General features: G+C 41.3%; 1 protein-coding gene across 1 annotated transcript in view; it reads left to right on the top strand.

Moving 5' to 3' along the window:
* Positions 1–7,540: 7,540 nt before the first annotated feature.
* The window catches only part of LOC128660067 (uncharacterized), a 279,471-nt gene continuing 273,942 nt past the window's right edge, over positions 7,541–13,069 (top strand). The window contains exon 1 of the mRNA XM_053713672.1: positions 7,541–7,768. The gene's annotated coding sequence lies outside the window, so the exon portion shown is untranslated. The remainder of the gene's footprint in view (positions 7,769–13,069) is intronic.

Below are 13,069 nucleotides of genomic sequence, written 5' to 3' on the forward strand. Positions count from 1 at the left end.
TGTGTTTCTGCCTGTAGTTGCAGTTATACAGCCTGCCTGTATGTGGTCCTGCCTGTAGTTCCAGTTATACAGCCTGCTTGTGTGTGGTTCTGCCTGTAGTTCCAGTTATACAGCCTGCCTGTATGTGGTCCTGTCTGTAGTTCCAGTTATACAGCCTGCTTGTATGTGGTCCTGTCTGTAGTTCCAGTTATACAGCCTGCCTGTATGTGGTCCTGCCTGTAATTCCAGTTATACAGCCGGCTTGTGTGTAGTTCTGCCTGTAGTTCCAGTTATACAGCCGGCTTGTGTGTAGTTCTGCCTGTAGTTCAAGTTATACAGCCTGCTTGTAGGTGGTCCTGTCTGTAGTTCCAGTTGCACAGCCTGCTTATATGTGTTTCTGCCTGTATTTCTAGTTCATACAGCCTGCTTGTTGGTGGTCCTGCCTGTAGTTCCAGTTATACAGCCTGCTTGTGTGTGATTATGCCTGTATTTCCAGTAATACAGCCTGCTAGTGTGGGCTTCTGCCTGTAGTTCCAGTTATACAGCCTGCTTGTATGTGGTTCTGCCTGTAGTTCCAGTTATACAGCCTGCTTGTTGGTGGTCCTGCCTATAGTTCCAGTTATACAGCCTGCTTGTGTGTGATTCTGCCTGTATTTCCAGTAATACAGCCTGCTAGTGTGGACTTCTGCCTGTAGTTCCAGTAACAGTTATACAGCCTGCTTGTGTGTAGTTCTGCCTGTATTTCCAGTTATACAGCCAGCTTGTGTTTGGTTCTGCCTGTAGTTCCAGTTACACAGCCTGCCTGTGTGTGGTTCTGCCTGTAGTTCCAGTTATACAGCCTGCCTGTGTGTGGTTCTGCCTGTAGTTCCAGTTATACAGCCTGCTTGTGTGTGGTTCTGCCTATGGTTCCAGTTATACAGCCTGCCTGTGTGTGGTTCTGCCTGTAGTTCCAGCTATACAGCCTGCTTGTGTGTAGTTCTGTCTATAGTTCCAGTTATACAGCCTGCTTGTATGTGGTTCTGCCTGTAGTTCCAGTTATACAGCCTACTTGTGTGTGTTTCTGCCTATGGTTCCAGTTATACAGCCTGCTTTTGTGTGGTTCTGCCTGTAGTTCCAGTTATACAGCCTGCCTGTATGTGGTCCTGTCTGTAGTTCCAGTTATACAGCCTGCTTGTATGTGGTCCTGTCTGTAGTTCCAGTTATACAGCCTGCCTGTATGTGGTCCTGCCTGTAATTCCAGTTATACAGCCGGCTTGTGTGTAGTTCTGCCTGTAGTTCCAGTTATACAGCCGGCTTGTGTGTAGTTCTGCCTGTAGTTCAAGTTATACAGCCTGCTTGTAGGTGGTCCTGTCTGTAGTTCCAGTTGCACAGCCTGCTTATATGTGTTTCTGCCTGTATTTCTAGTTCATACAGCCTGCTTGTTGGTGGTCCTGCCTGTAGTTCCAGTTATACAGCCTGCTTGTGTGTGATTATGCCTGTATTTCCAGTAATACAGCCTGCTAGTGTGGGCTTCTGCCTGTAGTTCCAGTTATACAGCCTGCTTGTATGTGGTTCTGCCTGTAGTTCCAGTTATACAGCCTGCTTGTTGGTGGTCCTGCCTATAGTTCCAGTTATACAGCCTGCTTGTGTGTGATTCTGCCTGTATTTCCAGTAATACAGCCTGCTAGTGTGGACTTCTGCCTGTAGTTCCAGTAACAGTTATACAGCCTGCTTGTGTGTAGTTCTGCCTGTATTTCCAGTTATACAGCCAGCTTGTGTTTGGTTCTGCCTGTAGTTCCAGTTACACAGCCTGCCTGTGTGTGGTTCTGCCTGTAGTTCCAGTTATACAGCCTGCCTGTGTGTGGTTCTGCCTGTAGTTCCAGTTATACAGCCTGCTTGTGTGTGGTTCTGCCTATGGTTCCAGTTATACAGCCTGCCTGTGTGTGGTTCTGCCTGTAGTTCCAGTTATACAGCCTGCTTGTATGTGGTTCTGCCTATAGTTCCAGCTATACAGCCTGCTTGTGTGTAGTTCTGTCTATAGTTCCAGTTATACAGCCTGCTTGTATGTGGTTCTGCCTGTAGTTCCAGTTATACAGCCTACTTGTGTGTGTTTCTGCCTATGGTTCCAGTTATACAGCCTGCTTTTGTGTGGTTCTGCTGTAGTTCCAGTTATACAGCCTGCCTGTATGTGGTTCTGTTGTAGTTCCAGTTATACAGTTTGCTTGTGTGTGGTTCTGCCTGTATTTCCAGTTATACAGCCTGCTTGTGTGTGTTTCTGCCTATGGTTCCAGTTATACAGCCTGCTTATGTGTGGTTCTGCCTGTAGTTCCAGTTATACAGCTTGCTAGTGTGTGGTTCTGCCTGTGGTTCCAGTCATACAGCCTGCCTGTATGTGGTTCTGCCTCTAGTTACGGTTATACAGCCGGCTTGTGTGTGGTTCTGCCTGTAGTTCCAGTTATACAGCCTGCCTGTATGTGGTTCTGCCTCTAATTACGGTTATACAGCCGGCTTGTGTGTGGTTCTGCCTGTAGTTCCAGTTATACAGCCTGCTTGTATGTGGTTCTGCCTCTAGTTACGGTTATACAGCCTGCTTTTGTGTGGTTCTGTCTGTAGTTCCAGTTATACAGCCTGCTTGTGTGTGGTTCTGCCTGTAGTTCCAGTTATACAGCCTGCCTATATGTGGTTCTGCCTCTAGTTACGGTTATACAGCCTGCTTGTGTGTTGTTCTGCCTGTAGTTCCAGTTATACAGCCGGCTTGTGTGTGGTTCTGCCTGTAGTTCCAGTTATACAGCCTGCTTGTATGTGGTTCTGCCTCTAGTTACGGTTATACAGCCTGCTTTTGTGTGGTTCTGTCTGTAGTTCCAGTTATACAGCCTGCTTGTGTGTGGTTCTGCCTGTAGTTCCAGTTATACAGCCTGCCTATATGTGGTTCTGCCTCTAGTTACGGTTATACAGCCTGCTTGTGTGTTGTTCTGCCTGTAGTTCCAGTTATACAGCCGGCTTGTGTGTGGTTCTGCCTGTAGTTTCAGTTATACAGCATGCTTGTATGTGGTTCTGCTTATGGTTCCAGTTATACAGCCTGCTTTTGTGTGGTTCTGCCTGTAGTTCCAGTTATACAGCCTGCTTGTGTGTGGTTCTGCCTGTAGTTCCAGTTATACAGCCTGCCTGTATGTGGTTCTGCCTCTAGTTATGGTTATACAGCCTGCTTGTGTGTGGTTCTGCCTGTAGTTCCAGTTATACAGTCTGCTTGTATGTGGTTCTGCTTATGGTTCCAGTTATACAGCCTGCTTGTGTGGTACTGTCTGTAGTTCCAGTTATACAGCCTGCTTGTGTGTGGTTCTGCTTATGGTTCCAGTTATACAGCCTGCTTGTGTGGTTCTGTCTGTAGTTCTAGTTATACAGCATGCTTGTGTGTGGTTCTGCCTATGGTTCCAGTTATACAGCCTGCTTGTGTGTGGTTCTGCCTATGGTTCCAGTTATACAGCCTGCTTGTATCTGGTTCTGCTTATGGTTCCAGTTATACAGCCTGCTTGTATGTGGTTCTGCCTCTAGTCACGGTTATACAGCCTGCTTGTGTGTGGTTCTGCCTGTAGTTACGGTTATGCAGCCTGCTTGTGTGTGGTTCTGTCTGTAGTTCCAGTTATACAACCTGCCTGTATGTGGTTCTGCCTCTAGTTACGGTTATACAGTCTGCTTGTGTGTGGTTCTGCCTGTAGTTACGGTTATGCAGCCTGCTTGTGTGTGGTTCTGTCTGTAGTTCCAGTTATACAGCCTACCTGTATGTGGTTCTGCCTCTAGTTACGGTTATACAGTCTGCTTGTATGTGGTTCTGCCTCTAGTTACGGTTATACAGTCTGCTTGTATGTGGTTCTGCCTCTAGTTACGGTTATACAGCCTGCTTTTGTGTGATTCTGCCTGTGGTTCCAGTGACACAGCCTGCCTGTATGTGGTTCTGCTTATAGTTACGGTTATATAGCCTGCTTGCATGTGGTTCTGCCTATTGGTTACGGTTATACAGCCTGCCTGTGGTTCTGCCTGTAGTTCCAGTTATACAGCCTGCTTGTGTGTGGTTCTGCCTGTAGTTCCAGTTATACAGCCTGCTTGTATGTGGTTCTGCCTATGGAGGTTCCAGTTATACAGCTTGCTTGTGTGTGGTTCTGCCTATGGAGGTTCCAGTTATACAGCCTGGGATTCCAGTCCCTGAGCCATTGACACTCATCAGCACATCTGAGCTTTACATCTGTTTTCTTCTATTAAACAGACATCTGTAGATACAGGTTTCAGCTGTGTAACTGGTATTATTAATGGTCTAATATCAGTGGAGGTCCTTGTTACATTAAGCAGGTTCTGACCCACTGGTCTGTATTATAGACTCTGTCCACTGGAGTGGTGCTGATGCCTGCTGGAGTCCCCTTGGTGAATATTGGTCCTTTTCAGAATCTAAAATGACCATATTGACTCCAGAACTGATCCAGCTACCTCTGGCGACGACCACTTCTGACATCCTCCAGCTTTAAATGATGAGCCCTTTTTTGTGTGTTTCGCTAATAAATAAGGTAAAAGCGGTGCTCAGCTCCTGGTGCCAGCAATTCCCTGTAGGCAGTTTTTTTATTATTATTATTATAAGCAACAGTCATTTCTGTCAATCATAAGACAGCACACTTACAGTCTGGGAGATGGTACAGCGCATGTGTTTATAAGGGGTATGCTGTCTTTTAATTTTAATAATAATTCTGTTTCTAAATTTTTTTTTTAATGTTTACTGTCCCTTTAACAGCATGTACATGTCTTAGGCAGTCTATGGGAGCAGTTTTTGCAACAATATAATACTTTGCAACAAACATTGCTGCAAAAATTGCTGCCATAGACTGCCTAAAGACACCTGCATACTCTTAAAATCCTATATTATTATTATTACCATTTTTTTGTTTAGTGCTGCAAAATTCTGTATCGCTGGGTACAGAGTTAGGGGTATAAAATGGCAAACGTTTGTGATAAGATACAAAGATACAACGGACTAAACAAATCTTGTACAGGAGGAGGAGGGCCAGATTGTAGTGGATCAAGTAAGGAGTTTGTTGAGAGAAATTGAGTGAGCCGATTATAGACCAGTCATTCCCATAATTTGAAAGTAAAGGGAAGTAAGGAGATGGGCCGATAGAAGGGGTGGAGGGATCAAGCGAGGGATTTTTTTAGGATTGGTGTGATTGACGCATGCTTGAATGTATCAGGAAATGTGTTAGCGGTGAGAGACTGGTTAAAGAGGTGAGTTAGGGGTTAGTGAAGCAGAGAGAGCGAAGAAGTTGTGAAGAAATAGGATCTTGTGGGCAGGTTGTGAGATGAGCTGAAGCTAGGAGCATGGAGACTTCTTCCTCTGTTACAGGAGGAAAGTAGCAAAGTTAGGGAGCCTGGGAAACTGTAAAAAAAGTTGTGGCAAATAAGGGAGATCCCTGGAAATAAGGGGGGTTGGCAACCATACTTGTGATAATTAGGTGACTATTTCAGTGACTGTCAGCTGCTCTTAGTTACTCAAAATGTACAATGTTTCCATATGAAACCCAACGTAACATGTATTTCCCAGACAAAATGTAAGTTATTACTTTTTGTTTACATTTCATGCCACATTGAGTCCCTACAAAACTATTGCAACATACCTGATTAAGGATTGTTGCCCGTGAGCAATAAGGGTTTTATTGTGGCTCTTTGCGCTCGTCTGAAGTAGCGCGCATATTACTTAACACGTTCGCTTGAGAGCAATTGAATTTAACTTTAAAGCGTCACAAAACACACCATAAATATGTTTAAAAGTACAGTTACAATTATAACAACACTAATAAAAATTATATAAAAAAAATATTGTATAAAAAAGTCTCAGGCAAAAGGCTTTAAGATAGAGGTATAAACATATGTCTAAATATGTACAGTATATATTTGTCAATGTGTGTTTATATGTGTGTACATATGTATTTATATATATTTACAGATATATATACACACGTAAATACACATATAGAAGTGCATTGGAGCCCTTTGCAGTCAAGTAGCTGAAAACATAACCAATTATTACTATACTAAATCAGACATCCCAACCTGCAAAAACTCATTTCAGGGAGGTGGCTTCTCCCACTACTGCGCCACAACCCCCCCCCCCCAGTTATATATTGGACACCTTGAAACCCTAAATAAGATAAAGACTTATCATTAAAGTAGGTTCCCACTAAAGTCACATTAAAAAAAAGTCGCTTTATTGCACAATCACATACAACAAACCTATTTTCCAGTGATCGTATGCTTGTTGAATGCTCAAATATTTTAGAATATGAAGTTTAATTACGTGCAGTAAATAAGGTAGTATTTGTGTTTTATTTTATTAAAATCAGTGGGTGCTTTTTGGTTACTGATGCATGATTTAAGGGTTCTATAACGTCCTTAAAGAAACACTTTTCTGGATTTGGGCCACATTGAATCATAGTATTTGGAGTTTCAGGGAGATTGCACTCCATTTGCTGGCATCAGGGAGCCACTATTACAATAAGGGAGACTCCCTGAACTTCAGCGAGACTTGGGAGGTCTGCTAAATTCACATTAAATAAGGTGTTCGTGTATTTACTGAAAATATTTCACATTCCAATGTTCTTCACATAATGGAATATGTTCTAAGTTTTTATATATAGATATTTCTATATATACCTGTATATATCTATTCCTATATATAATTATATATATATATATATATATATATATATATATATATATATATATATATATATATATATATATATATATATATATTACCCAAGAATAAATAGAACATATTATTCTATGTGAAGAACATTGGAATGTCAAATATTCATATATTTCACGTAGGGTTAGCACACTTTTGTTAAATGAGATCAGGTTTTAAGCGCAAGCAGTGTCTTGTTTCCCCCCCACTTCTCGCACTCCATTGAAGTCTATGGGGGAATGTGTTATTGCTGATCGAAGTTCCGTTTTTTTGCAGGCATTGGCTTAGCCCTTGTGTGTAACGTTTTACTTTCAACTTGTAATATGCATGCAAAACGCTTATTTCTAGCAAGGTTAATACGCAAACGAGAGCAAAAAACCGTGCCACTTGTAATTTAGCTCTAAATGTTACAATATCTCATGATTATCCTACTACATTAAAAAGAGTTTCATAATTTATCAAACCACAATTATTATTACTAATAATTAAAATAATAATATTTTATTGTTCAAGTTACTAGAAAAAAAGAAACGCATATTAAAAGCACATTTCACGGATTTTCTTTCCGGGATGCCGTTATATACATCCTCCCTCCTCGTCTTATCCATCCGCTACCGAGAGACATTTTCTCTCCCTACTTAGCGCTGGATGCCGCAGAGGTTCACGGGAATCGTAGTTGTTTCCACCTAAAGCCTTTGCAACTAATGCAAGTAAAAAAACTACTACTCCCAGTGATGCACTGCGCTCGGCTCTCCCCAGGCCTTCCCTGAGCATTTTGTTGGCGGTGGGTGGGTGATAGCTCGTCCCCGTGTCATCGTATCGTCACCATTTAGTCCTGCCCACAGGCCATGGCACCCAGCTACCAGCCACGGGTGCTTGCTTGCTAGTCCTGCCTAGAGGCCATGACACCCTCCCTGCCTCCTCCCACTTCCTGTCAGCTTGTGATTGTGTGTCCTACTCACTCAGCACTAAACACAGAGGACCAGAGGAGGAGGGGAGACAACAAGGGAAAGGGGGAGCCCATAACTGCTGGATATCCTACTCATGTTGCCCTGATCATCACTGGAGTCACTATGTCTGAGCAAGGTAAGTGGCCACAGGATGACCTCCGTGCCTCCTACCCAAGGCAGCCACAAACCTGACTGACGCAGGGCACTCACTATCTGCTAGCCTGTTATGTAACTAATACAAGGGGTGATGTTATGTGCAGCACTACCTGGAATTGCTTGGGGGGACTATACCCAAGTGAGGGAAGTGTATTAGGCTGTTATGTAAATAATATAGGGCAAGTATCAGGGGGGGATGTTATATACAGCTCTCCCTGCAATTACTATGGGAACCATACCTGAGAGATGTAAGGGGCCCAGAGTGCCCTCAAACCCCCAATGCTAGTAAGCATAACACTGTCACTAACCTCACACTGGATACTTGCTGCTGGACTATTAGAATACTACAATACAGGGTAGTAATCTGCAGCTAGTATTAGGTACAGTTCTACCTTTGATCACCAGAGTCACTGTGTCGGCGCACTGTAAGTGGTCCTTGGTACCCCTACCCTCATGACAGTGCCAGTCACTCTCCTCACCCAGGATAACTAGCTTACTGCTGAGCTGTAATGTGCAGGCTGTCTTTGAACACTGGTGGCACTTTGCTTAAGCGCTGTAAGTGACGCTATGTACCCCCCACCCCCAATGTCACTTCCTCAGTGCCAGTTACTCCCCTTAAACCAGATACCTGTACTAACTACCCACTGGGCTGTTCGAATACTGACAAATAGGGCAGTAATCTGCAACTGGTTTTAGGTGCAGTGCTGCCTTTGATTGCTGGATGCCTTGTGTCTGGGCACTATAAGTGGCTCTGAGTATTTACCCTCTTAATGCCAGTTACCCACTTACACTGGATATAGTTTACTGCTTGGCTGTTATGTTACTGACATACAAGGGTGTAATCTGGATCTGATATTCTGTGCAGTGCTGCCTTTGATCACTTTGTGTCTGAACATCATAAGTGACACTGGGTACCCCTACCCTCCGTGCCTGTCACTTTCCTACTTGGGGTACTAGTTGCTTTCTTGCCTGGTGTGAAACAGATATTTAAGGGGGAAAAAAACTGCAGGTATCATTACATTGAGTGCAATGTGTCAGATTGAAGTGTATAAAATAGTTGCAGCGATAAGAGGAGTTATGTCTACAGTATGAGCGATCTATGCACTATATAAAGTACTGAAGAGATTGCAGGTTTTTGAACCTGCCCCACATGGTTGCAGTAAGTTTACAGTAGGAGGGTTAGTAGTAATTTGCATAATTTATTATGCATCACTATTTAGAAATGTATCTGTATAATTTATTATGTAATATTACACAATAAATAAACTATTTTTTTCTATTTAAATTACTGTGTATTCAAAAACAAGAGTTCCAGGGCCTGATAAAGCTCTCTCTGCTCTGGTGAGATTTTCTAAGCAGTCTCATCAGTATTGCGAGGTCCATCAAAAAAATTAAAAAAAAAAAAAAAATGCAGATTTTTACTTTTTGAACTGTTTTTCTATACAGAGTTCTGGTTGTGTAAGAGTAGCACATAGATTGCAGTGTTCGCCACAGAAAATGTTGCCAGCCGGGTGGCATTATAAAGTAACCAGGTGGGGGCCGTGTAATAGTTTCTAATATTATAACATTGCTATCCAAAGCACAAATGAATTGCATAATTTAATATAAATGTATTTAATGATAATTTTAGCAAAAAAACATTTTAATTTTAGTTTACTGTCAGGTGGTCAGTAAAATTGCATGTTTGTGCTGGACATGTGTGGTGTTTATCTGGATTTTTTTTCTGTCTGTATTACTTACCCAGAGCATTACTGACTGATGAATCTCATAGGATCATACACAAAATATTTAGTTTGATGTTTCTGTTGGGGTTGTATTTGTTTTTGTTTTTCTCTTGTATTTTCCTGTACAGAGATTGTTGATGTGATTGTAGTTTTGCTCATGTAACCAATAGGATATTGCAGTGTAATCAGGGAAAGTGTTATACACAGAACCTAACAACAAATGTGTGGAACGAATACTCCTTCAGTCTCCTTTGATATCTGATCAGCTGTTGACAAGTCAGCTGCTCTAAGGTTAGAGGCTGTGGGGCATAATAGCACCTTATCTGCACTGTGTGTATCAGGAGTGTCCCAATACTGGGGACCAGACTTCATTTGTTTTTATTTGGAAGGGGGGGGGGGACTGAAAGCAAATGAGCAGTTCTTAGGCTTAGTCATTGCTTACACGCACGCACATCTATACACGCACGCACATCTATATATACACGCACGCACATATAAAAACACACACACACACATATATATATATATATATATATATATATATATATATATATATATACACGATTAATTGCATGATGTGATTAATCGCGATTTTAAATCGCGGGAGTATGCGATTTTTTTTTTATATAAAACCGGGTTCTGTTTGTGATCTCAGTAGCAGCCGATCAATCTATGTCTAAAAGCAGAGCCCATGCAGGAGAGTGAAGAGGAGGGAAAGTCACTTACTTATACTTCCCCCTAGGGACGTCTGCAGTCTGAAACTTAGGGTATGTACTATGGCTGCACGGTTAATCGTATGATGCGATTAATCGCGATTTTAAATCGCGGCAGTATGCAATTTTTTTTTTATATTACAAAAAAAATCCTCAATGCCATACAGTCAGCCACATCGGAGGATTTTTTTTTTTATAAAAAAAAATCGCATACTCCCGCGATTTTAAATTGCAGCGATTTTAAATCGCGGGAGTATACAATTTTTTTTTTTTTTTTTTTATAAAAAAAAAAAAATCCTCCGATGTGGCTGACTGTATGGCATTGAGGATTTTTTTTGTAATATAAAAAAAAAATTGCATACTGCCGCGATTTAAAATCGCGATTAATCGCATCATGCAATTAATCATGCAGCCCTAATACACACACATACACATATATATACACACGCACACATATATATGTATGTACGCATGCACTCACACACATATATGTGCACACACACACATATATGTGTATATATATATATATATATATATATATATATATATATATATATATATATATATATATACACACACAAACACACCACTAGCTTGTGTATATATATATTCTCCTTCAATCTTCTGTCTGCTGCATCTCAATGCACATTTTCTGATTTAACAGAAATGTCCCTAGACTGATCCCCTGTTCAAACACACGCAGTTCTCAGTTTAGGATACAATGCTGTGGCTTGGGCATCTTTATGGCCCCTGGGCTTATGTTGGACAAGTCTGGTCTATACTTTTCTCTCCTGGGCTGATCTTACTACAGAAAATATAACCGTAGCTGTAAGGGGCTGAATAAAACTGAGAAGCAATTCCCTCCCACCCTGTTGCCAGCCAATGTTACTCTTACAGATGGGGGTATTTATCAAAGTTGACAGCTGCCCTAGTTTGCAGTGCACAGCTACCATGGTAGTAGGGATCACTATATATGTGCTTGGAGCAGCATATGATCATCCGCTATAGGCATCACAGTGCTTGAAACTGCGGTGATACCTTTTTTTTGCTGGCTATTGGTTTTCAGTAAGACATATAGGAGACTTTTCTGGCTGTAGAGGTTTAACTTGGCTATACATGATTAATGCTGCTGTCACTGTGTCAACCAAACACAATTTGCCATGGCAACAGATACAGAGGTTTTATCCATTTCATGCATTTACCTATTGTAGGAAGTATTCACATTTAAAAGGTTTTCAGAAACACAACTTGTTTTATTCCTCATAGAGTCTGTGGCTGCATATGATCGGCTGATTAAAGGGCCATAACATAAGTTGTTAGCGCATGTCATTTTCCGACTATCAACCATGTGCAACTAGTGCTGCTGATTGGATCAGCGGCGGTTTCTGCTCGGGGCCTGCAGTGCTCTGCGTGTCCCAAGAGAAACTTCTACTGTGTGTTTAACCTTTGCAGGAGTTACATCCACGTTAGCGTGCGGTCAATAGTCGTAAAATTGCATGCGTGAGACAAATTAAAGCATATCATTTTTCTACTCTATTGGCCCTTTAATGGTACCATTATGATGTGTCCAAAAATATTGTGTTTTTATTTATTTCTGATATGTCTGCTTGAAAATTATTTTGGAACAAATGTAAAACAAAACAATATCCCAATGACAGGCGCTTTAAAGGAACATTAAAAACGTAATAAATGCTAGATAGAATGTTGCATTCAAAAAAAAGATTAATTTGAGAATAACATGTAGATGTATTTTTTAAAGTTTCATTAGACAAAATAAGTGTAAAGTTTTAGTGTCTATAAAACAATGGGAGCTGCCATGTTGTAACTTGGGTTACCTTCCCTGCTGTTGCCAATTACGAACAGTTATAAATAGGTCACTAGAGTGTGCAGCCAATGGCTGTGTGTGATATAACAGTGTTCTGCACTTCCAATTCTTATATATATTCTATTTATCATTTTATATTTTCTCAAAATGTTTAATGTCCCTTTAATTCCTTGTCAGATATTTACATACAGGGTTCTCTACTGAAAATGTTTCCAACTGGGTGGTAATGATACCTTGCAATATTATAGCATTTCCAGTTAAATGTTACTTAAAGTGAATGTAAATTTTAATGCAAAAGTGCCCGGTTTTTAAAAATTCGATTTAAAAACAGTGGCACTTTAATTCATCAAAATTAACATTTCACTTGTGTTGTGAAAAAATACTTACCTTTTTAATCTTGACAGCCGCTCCAGCTTCCTCCGCCCGTCACAAAGCCTCTTCCTGGGTCTAAAATGAGGAATCTGGCTTCCTCCAATCACAGCGTTGAATCCGACACTGATTCCCCCAGGGGAAAACCGTGATTGGAGGATGACCCATCCATCATTTCTGATGTCAGAAATGGCTTGCAACGACCGGGGGAAGCTGGAGTGGCTGTCAAGATTAAAAGTGAAGTATTTTTTCACAACAAGTGAAATGTAAATTTTGATGAATTAAAGTGCCCCTGTTTTTAATCAATTTTTAAAAACCGGGCACTTTTGCATCAAAACTTACATTCACTTTAAAGGGAATGTAAATTTAGATGATAAAGTGCCCGTTTTTTTAAAAATCTGATTATAAACAGGGGCACTTTAATTCATCAAAATTTACATTTCACTTGTGTTGTGAAAATACTTACCTTTTAATCTTGACAGCCACTCCAGCTATTCCCCCGGTCATCGCAAGCCTCTTCATACGTCAGAAATGACAAATCGCTCATCCTCCAATCACGGCTCCCCCCTCCCCCCAGGGGAATCAGTGTCTGATTCAACGCCGTGATTGGAGGAAGCCGGATTTCTAATTTTAGACCTGGGAAGAGGCTT

Source organism: Bombina bombina, chromosome 5 (assembly GCF_027579735.1).
Source record: "Bombina bombina isolate aBomBom1 chromosome 5, aBomBom1.pri, whole genome shotgun sequence".
In the NCBI taxonomy this organism is placed as follows: Eukaryota; Metazoa; Chordata; class Amphibia; order Anura; family Bombinatoridae; genus Bombina; species Bombina bombina.